The sequence below is a fragment of the Lissotriton helveticus genome, chromosome 6, assembly GCF_964261635.1.
Source record: "Lissotriton helveticus chromosome 6, aLisHel1.1, whole genome shotgun sequence".
Taxonomy (NCBI): Eukaryota; Metazoa; Chordata; class Amphibia; order Caudata; family Salamandridae; genus Lissotriton; species Lissotriton helveticus.
In genome coordinates this window covers 90,635,580-90,654,358 of record NC_136067.1, presented here as the reverse complement: position 1 = coordinate 90,654,358, position 18,779 = coordinate 90,635,580, and the positions used below count along the sequence as shown (strand labels likewise).

At 44.2% G+C, this 18,779-nt stretch overlaps 1 protein-coding gene across 1 annotated transcript in view; it reads left to right on the top strand.

Moving 5' to 3' along the window:
- Nucleotides 1-18,779, top strand: part of LOC144762269 (ATP-binding cassette sub-family C member 10-like) — a 392,992-nt gene that overhangs the window by 45,201 nt on the left and 329,012 nt on the right. The gene's annotated exons all lie outside the window — the stretch shown is intronic.

Genomic DNA, 18,779 nt, shown 5'->3' with positions numbered 1-18,779 from the left:
CTGTCCCCTGTCTTTCTTCTAACATACATTTTAAGACCATTATTTATGGCACCATATCATCTAGACTTGACAGTAAGGGGGCGAGTTCCTGCTTGATTACTTCTCTAAGAGACTTTAGTTTTTTTATAAAAAAGATCCATAAGATCTTGGTTAGAGAAACAAGATGCCATGTCTTCACATGTGGGTCCACATGTTGATTGGGAGACAATGGCAAGGGGTTTCACTGGACCTTGGGTGTCTGCAGCGACATGTCTCTGCTGTGTAACCTTGTGTACTTTATGACTCTTGGCTTTAGTTTTAGCTCGGATTGGGCCTTTGAGCTTTTCAGGTTTCGTCTGCACAGCGCTTGCAGTGTGCTTGTGAAATCTGTTGTTTTTAATGTAACCTTAAAAAGGACTCACATACCGCCACTTCTCTTTTCTGGCTTTTCATTGGTTCCTGTGCTTACCACTTACTTTTCCTCCATTTCCATTGGCTGTGGCATATTTCCCTGTATTTACCTATGCTTGTTCCCCGTCTGCTTCTCCTGTCAGTTTGTAAGTGTTATTTCGAGTTTGTGAGCACTATTTTCTTAATTACTTTTTCCTAGCTGCTGCACACCACACTTTCTCAGGTTTTCCTGGCAGAGTGTGGTGCCCAATCATCAAAGCCACGTTTTATCTTTTAAACATACTCCCTCCTCACTTCACGGCTGACATCTATATGGTATATTTGTATGATTTTTAAGCAGCGCAGCATGCGGCGGTTTATCTTCAATAATGGCAGCTGTGTGCCTTTCTTTTTATTTGCGCGGCTAGCCCAACAGTATTTTTTACGAAGATATGTTTTTGAAACAAGCGTGGCATGCCCCGCTTGATCTTTAACAAGCGGCCACTTGCCTTTCTTTTCTTCAATATCTGGGAATGTGCACCCTAGTAATTGAAGGAGATGGAGTGTTCAGCCCGACAGACAGCTGAAGGAAGTTGTGTCGCCTGCCGCTGCAATGATTCCAAGAGCGTAAGAGGAAGTAAGGTGCCAACCACTGGGACAGAGATGGCTGCTTTCTGTTGATGGATATTCACCTCAATGCAGTGGTCTTTGCTGTAGGTTGGCTCTGGTAGTGCCCACAGCTGGGCTGGCAGAGCACATTTATCTCCAATTCAGAAGGTGCAGGACTGGGAGGGCACTACTTGGGGAAGGGGGTAGGACTCACAGCGGGCAGAGTCCAAATTCAGGATTCAAGATGGTTGTAGCCTTTTCTGTCCCTGAGGTTCTGATCAGGAGTCCAGCCAACTAGCCTTTGGAGTCACTCTTGTGGTCATGGATTTAAGGTGCAGGTTCAGTCCTTTTTGCTCAGGCGGCAGGGCAGTCCTTAGAGCAGAAAATTCCTTCTTCTGTGTTTTCCACAGGTTCAGAAGTGATCTGAAGAGGGGGTCCTAGGGTCCACTTTTTATACCTGGTGCCTTTGAAGTATGAGAACATTCTCTGAGCCCCCTTTCAGAAGTGTTTGGAATTTCCTGCCTTCGTGCCCCCGCTCCAGCCTGGTTACAGGCATAATATACTAGTACGAAATCCTTTGTGGTATAAAAACTATTGATTTGCAAGTGGGGCTGTGCCCAGCGCCAACCTCTCTCATCCTGCATGAAATCGCCCATCCAGGCACACAGAATCCCTCTATTCTATGCTGTCGGAGAGGAATATACAAAGCCCAGTTGCCACTCACATCTAGTCATGCAACCCAAAAACAGACTGAAGGCATCAAAATAGGGCATGAAAATGTTAACTTTCAAAAGTGGCCTTTCCAAATTGTGACTTAAAAATCCAACTTTACCATTAAAGAGGACTTTACGTTATAATTTCTCACACACCAAACATGATTTTCCTACCTTCTTCCAGTCAAAAGGTGGCACTTTTTACATGCAATAAGGGAATCCAATCTTATCTTATGGGAGAGGTAGATCTCACAGTAGTGAAAAAGAAATTTGGGAGATTTATACTACCAGGACATGTAAAACGTTTAATTACAAGGCACCCTGCATTAGGGGCAGTTTAGGCCTACCTTAGAGGTGAATTATATGTATTACAAAGGGAATTTTAGGCTTTGCAAAGGGGTTATTTTTCAGAGTCGAATTGGCGGTTTAATACGGCTAGCAGGCTGCAATGGCAGGCCTGAGACATGTTTTAAAGACCTACTGAAGTGGATGGCACAATACGTGCTGCAGGCCCACTAGTTTTTTTTTCTTTGCAGGCCTACTAGTAGCATTCAATTTATAGGACCCGGTATATGGTATACCACTTTACTGAGGACTTAAAAGCAAATTAAATGTGCCAGTCATGTATAAGCCAATTTTACCATGTTTTAGGGAGTGAGCATCAGCACTTTAGCACTGGTTAGCAGTGGTAAAGTAGACAGAGTCCTAAGGCCAACAAAAACAAATTCAGCAAGGAGTGGTGAAAGCAAAAGGTTTGGGGGAAGACCTCAAGGCTGGCAGGTCAAACAGTGATTTATTTGGATGGTAAGTTACAGAATTTTAAAAGGAACGGGTCTGCTTAGGAAAGGAGTGCACCTTGAGCAAGGTTCTGCTAGATGAACAAAACTGAAAAGTAGGATAGTATCTTCAGACTTGCTGGTAATAAAAGAAGATTTGTTGAGAACAAACATCTCTTTGTATGTTCCTCAAAAATATTTGAGTGTTGGTTTATGGGAAGTCAGTGCAAGTGTATTAAAATCATAGAGATGATTGTTTTTTTATTGTATGCAATTGCTTATGAAAAGCAAGTGCAACTAATTTACAGTCATGGAGATGGTTGTGTGATGCATGAATTGTACGCAGGTGAAAGATTTTCCTGAGAGGCGAAGGCTGGAAGGGTCACGATTCGGAGACTGAACAAACCTAAGGTACTTGATTCAGCTCCTTGGTAGAACAAACGTCTTCTGCTTGGCTTTGGGAAGCGGAGTCCCCCTGACCTTGTCAGGGGCAGCTCAATGAGTTTACCCCCAGTGAGGTTGACAATTATAAAAGCCCATAGAAGGTTCACCTGTTTGCTAAATTCGAAGACCCTAGCAGCCAGACTCTGATGTCGAGAGGGCACCAAGGCATACCCCTCTTTGTGAGTGAGACTACCATCCCCTTGGCCCAGGCTCTGTGTGGCAGAGGTGGCAGCATAATCAATAAAAGGTGACAGGGCTTTTTACCTGTACCTCTGAGAAGGGAACACATTTTGCTCTAGGGGTCTTGCGGAAACTTGTCTGGCCCAAGGTTACTTTTCTATGCCAAACTGTTCGGGATAATTAATTCACCATTAGTCACTTAAGCAGCTTATTCCTGACCTTTCTGGTACTGCAGTTTAGTGGGCACCCCACCATTGGAAAATAGTGAGCGTTGTTGCGTTGTTTTGAGATACAGGCAATCTCACTACCGTACCGCCAAGGGTGAATCGACACCCTCACCAGCTACACTCCCCATATTTGAGCTAAGTGGCAACTGGGCTCACAGATTCCAGTGTCTGTGCCCAAGTGTAGGGAAATTGGTGACTGGATCCCAGATTTTCCCACCTTCTTGGACTAGACTAGGGCACACACAAGAGATTACTGACATGCAAAATAGGCCTTGCGAGTTGGTATTAGGAAGGGGCATTTCAAGGGTGTCCCTTTCTAATAGCGAGTGCCAGGGATACGTATGAATGTTCAGCTTCCGGAATGCAGTCGCAAAACATTGATTTTTTGCCGACTCTGTGAAGGTCCATAGACCACTGCCTACTCTTAATAAAAGAAAATGAAATAATTTTTTTTTTTTTTTACTGCATCCTGTTTTTTAGGGGGGGGGGAGGGCTGCATTAAAAAACAGCTTTATTTAAAAAGCAATCACAATCATGGCGACCTGCTAACCCTAGCAGGCCACCATCCCTGTGATTACAACCCATTTCCAATGGGTAGCAAGTTGCAACCTGCCTCATTGATGAGGCAGGTCAATTGCGACCCACTGGGAATTGCAAACAGTGTCTGACACACTGTTGTGCATCGTATTTTGTGAGTTCCTAATTGCGAGTCGCTATTAGGAACTCGCAAAATATTTCCTTTGTACATGTGGCCCCAAATTCTCTAAATACTTTATATTCTTCTCCACTTAAAGAACACACATACATTTTTTTTTGGTTTAGTATCGGGGTTAGATTGTGCTACTGCATTAAAAAATCTACAATAGGTTGCCCTAATTCTAGCAACTTCAGAAACAGGAAGATCCTTCAGCAAAGTGCTGAAATCTGACAAGTATGGCGACGGAAACTTCTGCTTATTAAATATACTAACAAAAACATTACAAGTGATGATGTAGGAGATCAGTAGCAGTAGATACGTTGCTCCTTCACCTGCAGAAGAGGGAAGCAAAGTACACACCAGGCAATTCTTAACTTCATTATTCACCTAATATTTTTGTGTAGATGTTGTCCTTAAACCACTATTTGCAAGAAATTGGGTTATTGATTGAGGGGGTAGAATACTCAAGTAACAACCACAAAAGTCATTAAGTTTACCTGTGCCTAACCTTCTGGTAGCTTGGCACAAAAGAAGTCTGGCTTAACTCAGAGGCAAAGTGTAAAGTATGTATGCAGCGTGCAAACAGTAACAAAGCGAAAATACCAAACTAACTTAGAAAATTAGGATCATTTTTAATTAATAAAATGACCCCAAACCGAATTAACTCCAATCAGTAGAACCAGAGCTATAAATTGTTAACGTCTTTAGTGTAAAACAGCTCCTTAACAATCATAGCGCCTATCGCAGGTATCTGGTAACACAAGACCGGGACAAAATCAAAAGTTAAGGCTGAATGCGATAGAGTGAGGTTCGGCAATGTGAAGGGGATTAGATACAGACTCGGCTTACTTTTTAGATTCAAATAAATTTTGAAGAAACGTTACTGAGACGGTAAAGTTCAGTGAGGAAGGCAGTTGGTGGTCTCTGAGGAGGAGGTGTAATCGGGTAGCTGCTTGCTGTTGCGGTGAAGACTTCTACCTTTGTTTTTACATTAAAAAAGTGACTAATTCCAATCTCCAGTTGGATGAAGCTAAAGGCTGTAGCTGGCAAGGGCTCAATGAGACTCGATACATTCACAGAGAGGTCCAAGTGAACATGATTTGCTGCTGGGGAGAGGAATGTAGCGGGCGCCACCACAAAGTCAGGATGACTTGGGGATTCACTTTGGGCGGCTCAGCAAGCAGGTAGGTCCTAGTCTTCTGTCTGTTCTTGGGCCACTTTATTGGTAAACAATTTCCCACCTTTTAGGGTTAAGCAGGGGCAGAACCTTTAACACCACATCAAAGATTCCAAGAGGCAAGGACTAGAGTGGCACCACTTGGGGATGTGGGGGGGTTAGGCTCACCCCAGAAGAGGCCAGGCCGAGGGTTTTATGGTCTCTGGAGCTTGTAGTGTCCCTGTAGCTCACACAGCTAGCCCTTGAAATCACTCTGGTTGTCCTGACTTCTAGCAATGAGGCAGGCTTCAAACAGCAGGCCATTCCTCCGAGGTACAAGGCAAACCTCAAGCAGCAGGTCAGTCCTCTTGGGGTACAAGGCATACCTTCTGAAGTCCCCGCAGGTCCAGGATTGTACTGAGGAGTTGTTCTGAGGGTTCAATACTTATACCTCCTGCCAGTTTGAAGTCGGAGAATCTTCTAGGCTACCCTCACATCAGCAGAAATGTAACAAAAGGGGGGAGAGAGAGAAAAGTGGATCCAGTCTCCCTAGGCATCATGAATGAACAAAGTAGAATCCACTAGGTGGGTTGCAGTGGTCCCTAATAGGATGGGGAGCACACAGTGTTGTTTAAATGCCCCTCACACACCAACAGGCCCCTTGGTGTCATGCTTCATCATTGGGGCCTTCGCACCCCTCTACGGGATGTGGCGTGCTGCGACTAAACGACTACGTAGGAGCACCTAATAGTGAGCTATGTGAGGGTGTGTATTGAGTGATGTGAGTGAGGTGAGGTGAAAAAAGTGAATAAAAAATACCTGGCACTAAGGATAAAAGAGAAATTTATTCCGTCCTTGGCTGGTATTATTAAAAAAGTGCAAAGACTGGTTGAAAGAATACGTACTAGGGTATATCAACCAACAACAGTGTCAACATGTTTCGGAGCACAAGGCTCCTTCTTCAGGACGAGGATATGCACTATTATCCTCACCTTACTCACATGAAATGTGAAAGTGTTCAAAAAAACTATTTAATAAAAATACAATGTGTAATATACCTATCAATGTTATTAATGTCGGTATGCACGTTGCGCCCAATTGGCGTTTAAACAAATCTGAAAAAGAAAGACATAATAAATATACTAGTCGGATGTCCAGGAACATAATCAACATGCTAGTCGGATGTCCGGGAACATGAGGAAAAAGGATTACTTTCGTAGTAAAGGTGAGTAAACAGAACTCAACTGTGGCTCTGGTACCTTGTGAGAGAAAGACACTTATAGGGGGACACACAGTCCTAAACACATACACACATACATACATGCAATCTCCCTGATGTAAATGGGAATAAAAAGAATGGTTTTAGCGATGGTGCAGGCTTACTTAGGTTCAAAATTCGGAAGGCCTCATGAGCCTAAGCGTAGTATTGGGGGTATCACTCCTCGTTGCCCAGTAAACAACCTAAAAGATAGTAAATGGCTGTATTATGGGAGGTGACGTAGAGAATAAATAAAACAAGGTTACTGATCTGTGAGATGCATCCTCCGTCTCAACTCGCCCTACTCACGATGACTGCAAGGAACGATCGCCTGCCTTCCCCTCAACGCTGCTCCGCTGAAAGTGAGCCGTTAAGGCAAAGGCTCGCTTTTTATACTCTGTGGTCTGGTTAATTAGTTGGAGTAAATTGGATAATCACTAGCGGAAAGGAGCCCATATAAGGTAAAAGTACTCGTTTCCTTTCCGGAATGCGCTGGGCATGGTCGCGCTGGCTCTGCGGTAGTGAATCACTGGACGCGCATGTGCAGACCCAGTATTCCGAACTCAAGAGCTGCGCATGCGTCAAGCCCGAACGGCTAGCGCATGTGCAAACGAGTAATCCTACAATGTCAAGTGCTGATGATCGGGGAAAAACAGCAGTGTTTGTTTTTCTATCTCCCTCAATCGGTGATCATATTTAGCAACGTTCCATATGGGAGGACAGAGTAGAGGTGAATTCAATCCGAAAGGGATTTTTAGGTGTAACGTTTGTGGTGGTTCAATCGAGGTAGTCAAGTAAACCATAACTTTTACCATCATTAAGGGAAGGTATAACGCAAGGGTACAGTAGGCCTCAAAAAATGTCACCAATTTACATAAGCGCTCATCATGCCATTAAGACCATGAAAGTTCTGGTAGACAGAAAAAAGGTGCAATATTGGATGTTATTACGTCACTCATCATACCATTCATGCAGTATTTCAAAAGTTAACGTAATTGGCTCCAGGGAATTGAATCATTCAGCCCTGTGATGTCAGTGCCCAGACGGAACACCCAGCGCTGTTCCTTTTCCAACAGACCTGTGTCTGAGGGAAGTTGTTCGATCACTGTCCATTGTAATTCATTAACACCGTGTTGAAGTTCCAGGAAATGAGCTGACATTTTTGTGGTCGCCTTTTTACATCTAACGTTGCTCTTATGCTCATTAATCCTGACTTTAACTTGCCTCGTGGTCATTCCCACATACTCCTTGCCGCAGGGGCATGTGATCAAATAGACCACATTTTTGCTATTACAGTTTGTGAACGTCCGTTGTTGCCAGCTCGTCCCATTGGTGAAGGAAAGGGTCTGACTCTTTTTCGTGAGATGACAGCAGTTGCAATTGCCACAAGGATGGTGGCCCTTTATCCCTTGTAGTCTTGTTTGCTCCACTTTCTCTGGCTGTGGTCTTGTGTGGACTAGAATATCTTTCAGATTCCTGCCACGTCTGTGGGCGAACATTGGTTTCTCAAGGGATAGTGTGCCACATGTGAGTGTGCGCCAATGTCTATTCACCAGTTTCGTCAATTGGTTGGTAACCGGGCTGTAGGTGGTTACACAGACCGTTCTGTTCATCTGGTTATCATTTGTGGGTTTGTCTTCCAGGAGGGCCTCACGATTGTTATTTCTAGCTCTTTTCATAGCCTTCTGAATAACAGGGTTGGGATACTTCCTTTCTCTCAGCTTAGTGCAGAGGTCTTTTGCTTGACTTTTATATTTCGCCAGGTCGCTGCAATTCCGACGCAGGCGGAGGAACTGTCCGTATGGAAGGTTCTCCCTCAGGTGACGCGGATGGAAGCTGTCAAACCTGAGGAGACAGTTTCTGGCCGTTGGTTTGAAATGGGTCTCTGTCTTAAGAAACCCCGCCTCATAGTAGATGTTGAGGTCCAAGAAAACCATAGACCTGTTTGACATCTGGTGGGTGAACTTGAGGAAAGTGTTCTGATTGTTTAGCCATTGCATGAACTCTGTGATGGAATTCTCGTCCCCCTCCCAAATCACCAGGACGTCGTCAATATAACGTCGCCACGTGTGTATCCTTGTTCTGTAGGGATTATTGGGATGGAGGATTTTGGAGGACTCCAAATGATGGACATAGAGTCCTGCCAGGCTTGGAGCAAAGGTGCTACCCATGCTGGTCCCATGGCTTTGCCAATACAGAGTTCCCTCGTATTCAAAAAGTTTTTGGTGAGAGCTAAAGAGATGCACTCCATCACAACCCCTCTAGGGGTTTGGTATTTCCAATGGGTGGAGTGGAGTACTTCTTCAATAATCACAAGTGTCTCATCATGAGGGAGGCTCGTATAGAGACTCTCCACATCCAGGCTCAGTAGCATTTAGGACTCAGGGTCAAATGGGTCATACGGACAGTTTCTCCGCCTGCGTCGGAATTGCAGCGACCTGGCGAAATATAAAAGTCAAGCAAAAGACCTCTGCACTAAGCTGAGAGAAAGGAAGTATCCCAACCCTGTTATTCAGAAGGCTATGAAAAGAGCTAGAAATAACAATCGTGAGGCCCTCCTGGAAGACAAACCCACAAATGATAACCAGATGAACAGAACGGTCTGTGTAACCACCTACAGCCCGGTTACCAACCAATTGACGAAACTGGTGAATAGACATTGGCGCACACTCACATGTGGCACACTATCCCTTGAGAAACCAATGTTCGCCCACAGACGTGGCAGGAATCTGAAAGATATTCTAGTCCACACAAGACCACAGCCAGAGAAAGTGGAGCAAGCAAGACTACAAGGGATAAAGGGCCACCATCCTTGTGGCAATTGCAACTGCTGTCATCTCACGAAAAAGAGTCAGACCCTTTCCTTCACCAATGGGACGAGCTGGCAACAACGGACGTTCACAAACTGTAATAGCAAAAATGTGGTCTATTTGATCACATGCCCCTGCGGCAAGGAGTATGTGGGAATGACCACGAGGCAAGTTAAAGTCAGGATTAATGAGCATAAGAGCAACGTTAGATGTAAAAAGGCGACTACAAAAATGTCAGCTCATTTCCTGGAACTTCAACACGGTGTTAATGAATTACAATGGACAGTGATCGAACAACTTCCCTCAGACACAGGTCTGTTGGAAAAGGAACAGCGCTGGGTGTTCCGTCTGGGCACTGACATCACAGGGCTGAATGATTCAATTCCCTGGAGCCAATTACGTTAACTTTTGAAATACTGCATGAATGGTATGATGAGTGACGTAATAACATCCAATATTGCACCTTTTTTCTGTCTACCAGAACTTTCATGGTCTTAATGGCATGATGAGCGCTTATGTAAATTGGTGACATTTTTTGAGGCCTACTGTACCCTTGCGTTATACCTCCCCTTAATGATGGTAAAAGTTATGGTTTACTTGACTACCTCGATTGAACCACCACAAACGTTACACCTAAAAATCCCTTTCGGATTGAATTCACCTCTACTCTGTCCTCCCATATGGAACGTTGCTAAATATGATCACCGATTGAGGGAGATAGAAAAACAAACACTGCTGTTTTTCCCCGATCATCAGCACTTGACATTGTAGGATTACTCGTTTGCGCATGCGCTAGCCGTTCGGGCTTGACGCATGCGCAGCTCTTGAGTTCGGAATACTGGGTCTGCACATGCGCGTCCAGTGATTCACTACCGCAGAGCCAGCGCGACCATGCCCAGCGCATTCCGGAAAGGAAACGAGTACTTTTACCTTATATGGGCTCCTTTCCGCTAGTGATTATCCAATTTACTCCAACTAATTAACCAGACCACAGAGTATAAAAAGCGAGCCTTTGCCTTAACGGCTCACTTTCAGCGGAGCAGCGTTGAGGGGAAGGCAGGCGATCGTTCCTTGCAGTCATCGTGAGTAGGGCGAGTTGAGACGGAGGATGCATCTCACAGATCAGTAACCTTGTTTTATTTATTCTCTACGTCACCTCCCATAATACAGCCATTTACTATCTTTTAGGTTGTTTACTGGGCAACGAGGAGTGATACCCCCAATACTACGCTTAGGCTTATGAGGCCTTCCGAATTGTGAACCTAAGTAAGCCTGCACCATCGCTAAAACCATTCTTTTTATTCCCATTTACATCAGGGAGATTGCATGTATGTATGTGTGTATGTGTTTAGGACTGTGTGTCCCCCTATAAGTGTCTTTCTCTCACAAGGTACCAGAGCCACAGTTGAGTTCTGTTTACTCACCTTTACTACGAAAGTAATCCTTTTTCCTCATGTTCCCGGACATTCGACTAGCATGTTGATTATGTTCCTGGACATCCGACTAGTATATTTATTATGTCTTTCTTTTTCAGATTTGTTTAAACGCCAATTGGGCGCAACGTGCATACCGACATTAATAACATTGATAGGTATATTGCACATTGTATTTTTATTAAATAGTTTTTTTGAACACTTTCCCATTTCATGTGAGTAAGGTGAGGATAATAGTGCATATCCTCGTCCTGAAGAAGGAGCCTTGTGCTCCGAAACATGTTGACACTGTTGTTGGTTGATATACCCTAGTACGTATTCTTTCAACCAGTCTTTGCACTTTTTTAATAATACCAGCCAAGGACGGATTAAATTTCTCTTTTATCCTTAGTGCCAGGTATTTTTTATTCACTTTTTTCACCTCACCTCACTCACATCACTCAATACACACCCTCACATAGCTCACTATTAGGTGCTCCTACGTAGTCGTTTAGTCGCAGCACGCCGCATCCCGTAGAGGGGTGCGAAGGCCCCAATGATGAAGCATGACACCAAGGGGCCTGTTGGTGTGTGAGGGGCATTTAAACAACACTGTGTGCTCCCCATCCTATTAGGGACCACTGCAACCCACCTAGTGGATTCTACCCTCACATCAGCTTCTGGAAAGTTCCTTCCTTTCCCTGCCAAGGCTCCAATAAGGCATGTGACTCAGGGCACCGGCAGCAGGCACCAAACGGGCAGTACAAGAAAGTGCCAACTTTCTAAAAGTTGCATTTTCACAATTGTGACTTAAAATATGACTTTACCACTGAAAAGAATTTTAAATTACACTTATTAAATGTAATATGTTAACCCCATGTTATCATATGGCAGAGGTATTCCTTACAGTAGTGAAAAACGAATTTATGAGTTTTTCACTACCAAGAATTCACGTCCTACTTTTTAAAAACAATGCTCATTGTGCTTTTTAGTGCCTCCTTTCGGGATGACTTAGATGTACTAAAGGGCAAGGTATAAGCCTGGCAAAAGGTTTATTTTGATATGTTAAATTGTACTAATTTAGTGTGTGGCACAGTGAGTGCTGCAGGCCCACTTAGTGCACCAAACCACTTAAGACAGGCGTTTTGCTGGAGATTGCTGCAGTGCTTTTTAATTTGTATCTTGTGTACTTTATCAAATTTGGTCACTTGCAACACTGCACGAGCACTTTTCACTTTGCACCTTTTGAGCAACCTCTAATATTCTGTATGTAAATATTCTAAAAGTCTAGTTATTTCAATACATTCAAACAACATAATCTAAATGGTTCTGGTTATGTATTTTTCCTATATGATGTATATGTCTTTGTATATCTGTAGCTAAAAAGGTCTCTCCCAATACACAATTGATTTTAGGGGATTTATATCTTAATTATACAGTTACTAAGCAACTCTTTCTTTGAACTAAGAGTCATTCTGACGCACAGGGCTGTTTGCTTCTTTTTTCTGCAGACCCACTAGGATCTTTTAATTTACAGGCCCTGGGTACATCTAGTATTATATACTATGGAACTATATGTAATATAATTTGACCATGTTTTAGGGGAGAGCACAAGCACCTTAGTACTGCTTAGCAGTGGTAAAGTGCAGAGTGTGTTAATGATGACAGAAATTAATTCAGAAAACAGGAGGGGTGAAGGCAAAACATTTAGGGGTGAGCTTGCAGATAGCTCCAAGTACACCACTAATCTTCTTGTATCTCAATGTATTATGTTCTGTTTCAATAAACACTGTAGTCAGTTCAACCTGTGTGGAAACATATCTAACCGGAGAAATAAGGCACCACAAGTGCCAGTTGGGGATATTACTATAACTACTGCTGAAAGTATGGCAACACTTTTACAGCATCTTCTGTATGCCATTTCCATTGCGATAAAAAACACTAAGATCTAGTGGCATATATATCAACCGTTTTTTAGTCGCAAACACTGCAATTCGCATAAAAGCAGCATTTGCGACTAGAAATTCGCAAAACCCGATGTATAAGTAAAATCGCATCGCAAAATTAAGGAATCGCAAAATTTGCGATTCCTTATTTTTGCATAAGCGTTTAAGGAATCGCAAATTGCGATTCCCTAAATGCTATGTATCAATCATTCAAGTTGTGCGATTTCTCATTAAGAAATCGCAAATTACCACCAACTTCAAGTTGGTGGTAATTTGCGATTTCGTTCACAAATGCACTTTTTGGCATTTGTAAAGGTGCCATGTGGTGCACATACATGCCCTTAGGGCATGTATGTGCGCACACATGTTCATTTCAGGGGTGCCTTAGGGTGTTCTTATGACACCCTTGCACTCTTGAAATTATTCTCAATTTGCGATTCTCAAATTGCGAATCGCAAATTGAGAATGACTTCCCAATCATTCCTATGGGCCTCCTGGCCCATAGAAAGTAATGGGAAGGTATTCCTTAATTGCGATTTTGCAATTTGCTAATCGCAATTAAGGAATATTAAGAATTCACAAAAGAATTTGCGAATTTTTAAATACATCCCATTTTGCAATTCTCAAGTAGCGATTCTCAAAAAATCGCTATTTGAGAATCGCAAACACAGATGTTGATACATCTGCCCCCTAATCACTTGGTTGCTGTGGATGGCAATGAGTTTCTTTTGTTGGGCCTGTTGCCAAATTCACCTTACGAGAGACAGATTTCCCTACATTAGAAAGACCTTTGCATTAGTATAATGCAACAGCATCAGGTATTGACACAAATGTTGCTGAAGGAAACTCTGCCCATTATCATTTCATTGGGCGAGAGTCCTGTTTTTTTGTCTTTGACACTTCTAATGCTCACGAGAATAAAAGAAAGATCAATTGGCCTTTTCAGATTAGTGGATGCCCACGCTTTAGCCAACTTGTTTTTGATGGTCCCAATAATCTTCTCTACAATGCCAAATGTTTGAGGATGACGACTACAATGGAACATTGTCTCAGTCTGAAGAGCTATACAAATCAATTTAAGAATCTCACTTTTAAAGCATACTCCATGATCTGTATCAGGTCGGTGGTAACTGTCATATTGTCACATCTCTAGGTTGGAGACACCTCAACCCATTTAAAAAATAAGCAGACAATCACAATAAAGTATTTAAAACCATTGTAAACAGGAATCTCAATAAAGTCTGTTTGAAGTCTTGTAATGGACCCGCTGATTTACTGATCTGAATCAAAAAATTGTTGGTCTTTTTCCCAGCGATCTCTCCGACAAATAACACACCTTTGACATAATTCTTCAGCAAAACTCTGAATTTGTTATTAAATCATTACATTTTAAAAGTCCTGGTCATTGAGTCAGTACCTACATGTCTGGCCCTGGGAAGTAGCACATAGTCAGGAAGAACATATTGATGTTCAGGTGTAATCCAAACATTATTAAAATTCTTTCTGCAACTAGCTAACTCCGGTTTCTGTCTTTCATTCTCTGCTGGTACCTCCGCCTGGAGATCCCTCACTTTGCTTAATGTGGTCTGTATTTACTGTAGTAGAAAACACTGTACATAATTTGCTTTTTCAGCAGTACTTGCTTTGTGTTCATTTTGTTTTGATTCGTGCACTGCAATCCGCTTGTTTGGTCTACAGTTTCATTCTCAAGTGTGCAATACTTGCCACTTTGTCAGCATATTTGTTTCCCATTGCGATTATGTCAACCGCCTTATAGGCTGTGCACTGAAGCATTGTATTCTCCCTCAGTTGTTGTATTGCTTCCAAAAGCTCAAGAATATAGGAGCCATCCCTGATGGGTGTACCAAAGGGTGCTATAAAACCCCTTTGTGACCACAACTGGCCAAAATCATGTACCAATTCAAATACATATTGCCGGTCTGTGTAAATTGTCATATTCAATTCATCTGCACGACAACAAGCCCTTGTCAACTCTGCTACTTGTACTGAAGTAATAGTGGGTAGATATTATGCTTTAATCATTTTAGACACGGAACAGATTGAGCTAGCTAGCTTGTTCCTTTCAAGGAGATTCTCACTCAAAATATGATTGAAAATGCACTTGGAAGTGTCAGAATAGAACAAAGGAAGTGAATGAAATCTAGATAGCTAAAACAAATTTTCTAAGCTATGTGTATAGTCCGTGGCTTTACAGACATTTTTTACCATTTTGCCACCATTTTCCTAAAGTTTCTCTGGGGTGGCCAAATCTACAACATTCCAGGAGTGAGGGGTGCTAGGCTTGCTTGGCACAAAGTACTGGAATAGTTCAAAATTGTCCTTATACAGTGCATAACGTTTTACCAAATTTATTTAAAAATTGTTCTTTAAAATGCACTATCTGGCCCTGTTCTTTCAAATCTTTTTGATTGGAAAATCCTCCCTCCTAAATAATCCAGAGGGTGTCTGTATATTTTGCGTTAATGTTTGACGGAAACTTTTTTACTCGAGGGTATTACTGAGGCAGCACTGCGAGTTGAGAAATATCTGGTACTGGGTGATCTCAATCTCCACCTTGATGATCCCACTGACAGAGTAGCTAGGGAATTCCATCAAAGCATGGAAGCTCTACATTTTGAGCAGAAAGTTCTTCAGCCTACCCATCAACTAGGCCATACCCTGGATCCGATTTTTGCCAATTGGGAACAGGTAGATGTCTCCGACCCTATTCCCATTCCCTGGACAGATCATCACTTGGTTCCCTTTCAGATCCATATTCAGGGAGCTCGGCCGGTGATACCATCGGCCTCTAGGCACCATAGTCGACGTTGGTCGAACTTCTCCCAAATTAAATTTAATCAGGCCCTCAGGGATAAAGGTCATTTAGGGGGAGTGGGAGTGGAAGCTTTAAATACCAACTTGGACCTGCTCATTACGGAGGCCTTGGACCAGGTGGCCCCACTGGGCATATCAAGAGGGGGTGGTCGGTTGCAGGGTACGGCACCATGGTATGATGAGGAGGTACGGGCAGCCAAAGTGGTGTGTAAACGCGCAGAGCGACAATGGAGAAAAACCCTTACGCTGCTTGCTAAAACAGAATACAACGTTAAACGGCGAACCTACCACAGACTGATTAGGAAAGCCAAGACGTCATACTTTGGCACCAGGATCTTGGAAGCTGAAAATTCCACTAAAGAACTGTTCCTAATCTACAAAACGTTATCGGTAGGGAAACCTGTAGCAGTGCCGGAAGAACTTTGCACAGTGGAGGGTTGCGACCGAATAGCAGAATATTTTGCCAACAAGGTAGCAACAATCTACGCCTCCTTTCCACACCAGATTGATCAAATCCCCAGGCTTGGGGTAACTACCAAGGGATTAGGAAAACAACGGCTGTCCAGTTTCACTACCCCCCCGACTGAGGAGCTCATCCGCATTTGCGGATCGATACGATCTGGCTCACCTAGGGACCCCACTACTCCCAGACGGCTGATGGGAAGTTTGGATCTTCTCGAACCACACATCCGCCATCTGCTTAACACCTCTTATGAGACTCAGACTGTCCCTGCTGCATGGAAACAAGCGATTGTCCTCCCGCTGCAAAAAAAAGCCAATATCAGCTTTGACAAATTTGAGAATCTACGTCCCATCTCTCTCCTGCCTTACATGTCAAAGGTTGCGGAAAAGATTGCCAATCACCAGCTGATGAAGTACGTGGATGATGCCTGTTTGCTCCACGACTCTCAGTTTGGTTTCCGCCCTCGTCATTCGACGGAATCAGCTCTTCTAATGGCGGTGGAGGCCTTGCGTCAGGGTGCGGATGAAGGCCAAACTATGGCTTTAATCCTGCTAGACCTCAGCGCTGCATTTGACACTGTAGCACACTCCATTCTGCTACAGTGTCTGGAGGAAGGTGGAATCTCAGGTGCAGCGCTGGGGTGGATAGGATCTTTTCTATCTGACAGACGCTTTCAGGTCCATCTGGGCGATTGTTATTCTAGAGAGATCGGGTTGGGCCAGGGAGTGCCTCAGGGCTCGTCCCTGAGCCCCACCTTGTTTAATCTCTATGTTGCCCCTTTGGCGGGAATAGTGGAGAAATATGGTCTACGTGTTGTGTCCTATGCCGACGACACGCAGCTGGCCATCTCCCTCTCACGTACCCCGGATCTTGCGGCGGACAATTTCAGGAACTGCATGAAAGATCTAGCAGCCTGGATGTCCGCCAACTGTTTAAAGCTAAACGGTAGCAAGACCGAGGTACTGATTGTGGGTGGGACTCCGGATGCTTGGTCGTCGGCATGGTGGCCTTCTTGCTTGGGCGAGGCGCCAGTTCCTTGCCGGGAGGCAAGGAATTTAGGGGTCTGGCTGGACACTGGCCTGACCTTTGACACACATGTGGGCCGTGTGGCTGGGGTATGCTTCGGCGTTCTGAGGACCTTAAAAAAGGTGTTAGATCTTCTTCCTCTTGCGGCCCGCAGAGCGTTGGTGCATGCCCTGGTGACATCCCGTCTTGATTATGGCAACCTACTATACCTGGGTGCCCCTGGTAAGGTCACCAGGCGCCTCCAGGTGTTGCAGAATGCGGCAGCCCGTTTGGTGCTGAGGCTCCCCAGGATATCCCCCTCCAAACCCGCGCTCCACGCACTTCACTGGCTTCCAGTTGCCAGTCGGGTGGAATTTAAATCTCTCTCCACATGCCATCGTATTTTGAATGGCAAGGCTCCTGCGTTGCTCAGGAGTCTGGTGACCGGGTATGAGCCCACACGCAACCTCCGCTCCTCCTGCACAGGACTCTTAACGGTACCAAGAGTAAGGAAAGCGCGTATGGGGGGTAGATCTTTCAGACATCTGGCGGCCAAGTACTGGAATGCTTTACCCTTAAGCCTGTGCTTGGAGCCATCGGAATTGATTTTTAGGAAAAGACTCAAGACCCTTTTGTTTAGCAGGTAGACGGTTAGGAGGGTGGGTGGATCTTCAGTTCTCACTTATCACAGCGCGGGGACACGCCGGTGGGCGTACTTCCAGGCGCTCTATAAATGTCCAAAATGAAATGAAACGGATATGTTAGGATTTAATCTGTTAGGTGAACAAGCAGAATAGGGACCCACACACCAACTGAACTACTTGCTCCGGGGAGTTTGGTGAAAGCACCAAAGAATTTGCAAATGGGGGTGGGGTCACACACTACTCACACACCAGCGGTGTCGCCCCTAAGGACTCTGGTCAATGTAGTAAAGTGTACGCGATGCATCATCTTTCGATCTTCTGCTATCTTCGCTGTCAAAGAATTTGGTCAGTGCCTGTGCAGGCAGTGTTCCGTGTTGGGGGCCGCTGGTTGAAGTTGGCGGCATCAGTGATAGAAGTGGGCGACTGTTTGCTACAAAAGGTTTGGTCACCTCAAGTACCGCAGCATGCTCTGAAGTTCATGGAGGCATGTGCCGCAATAACTTAAACCTAGCCTTAAAAATGGCTATCCTGAAACTACCACTAGGTTTCAAAGGCCATGTTACTGGAGACTAGGTGCCAGTTGTTTCCCTTGCTTGTCATTTAGAACTTAAGACGTGGATTGACAAATAGTGGGCCAACTTTGCCCAAAAAGTCAGATTTGTACTAGCCGCAGTATATATTTTCTGGTGGTTGGACCCCCTTGGTAGAGGGGCATCTATAGCAGTCCAAGGAATCACAGGTAGCCACGGGTAATTGATCAGATAGATGTTTCAGAGCACCCTACCTTTAGTTAGTGGTACCTCTTCAACTAAAAGGGCTGGACACAAGTTCAAAACTTTCGTGAATCAGCTCACTAAAACCAGCTGTCTCTCTCTGGGACAGTACAATGTTAGGTGGATTCACCATATCAGCAAGCACTCTGGAACAAAGAAGGCTTACCATTCTTTACTTCCAAAAATGAAAGAACATCTCATCAACCTGGTGGTAGCTGCTTCTCCTGAGCAGCTGGAATTGGAACTTTTGGGGTGTCTTAATTCTTTGAAATACCATCACAGGGTCCTGCTAGTAGCTAGGCCTTGAGTTGTCATCTTGGAATTGGGACCCGTCCTCCAGATAGTCGAAGTCCTGCTCTTCCTGTAAGTAGTCAAATCTTCTTCCCTTCCCAGTCAAGCAACAAGGCATCCAAGAAATGTATCCAATCTGGAGGTAGAGCAGCAATCGCAGACAACCTCCAT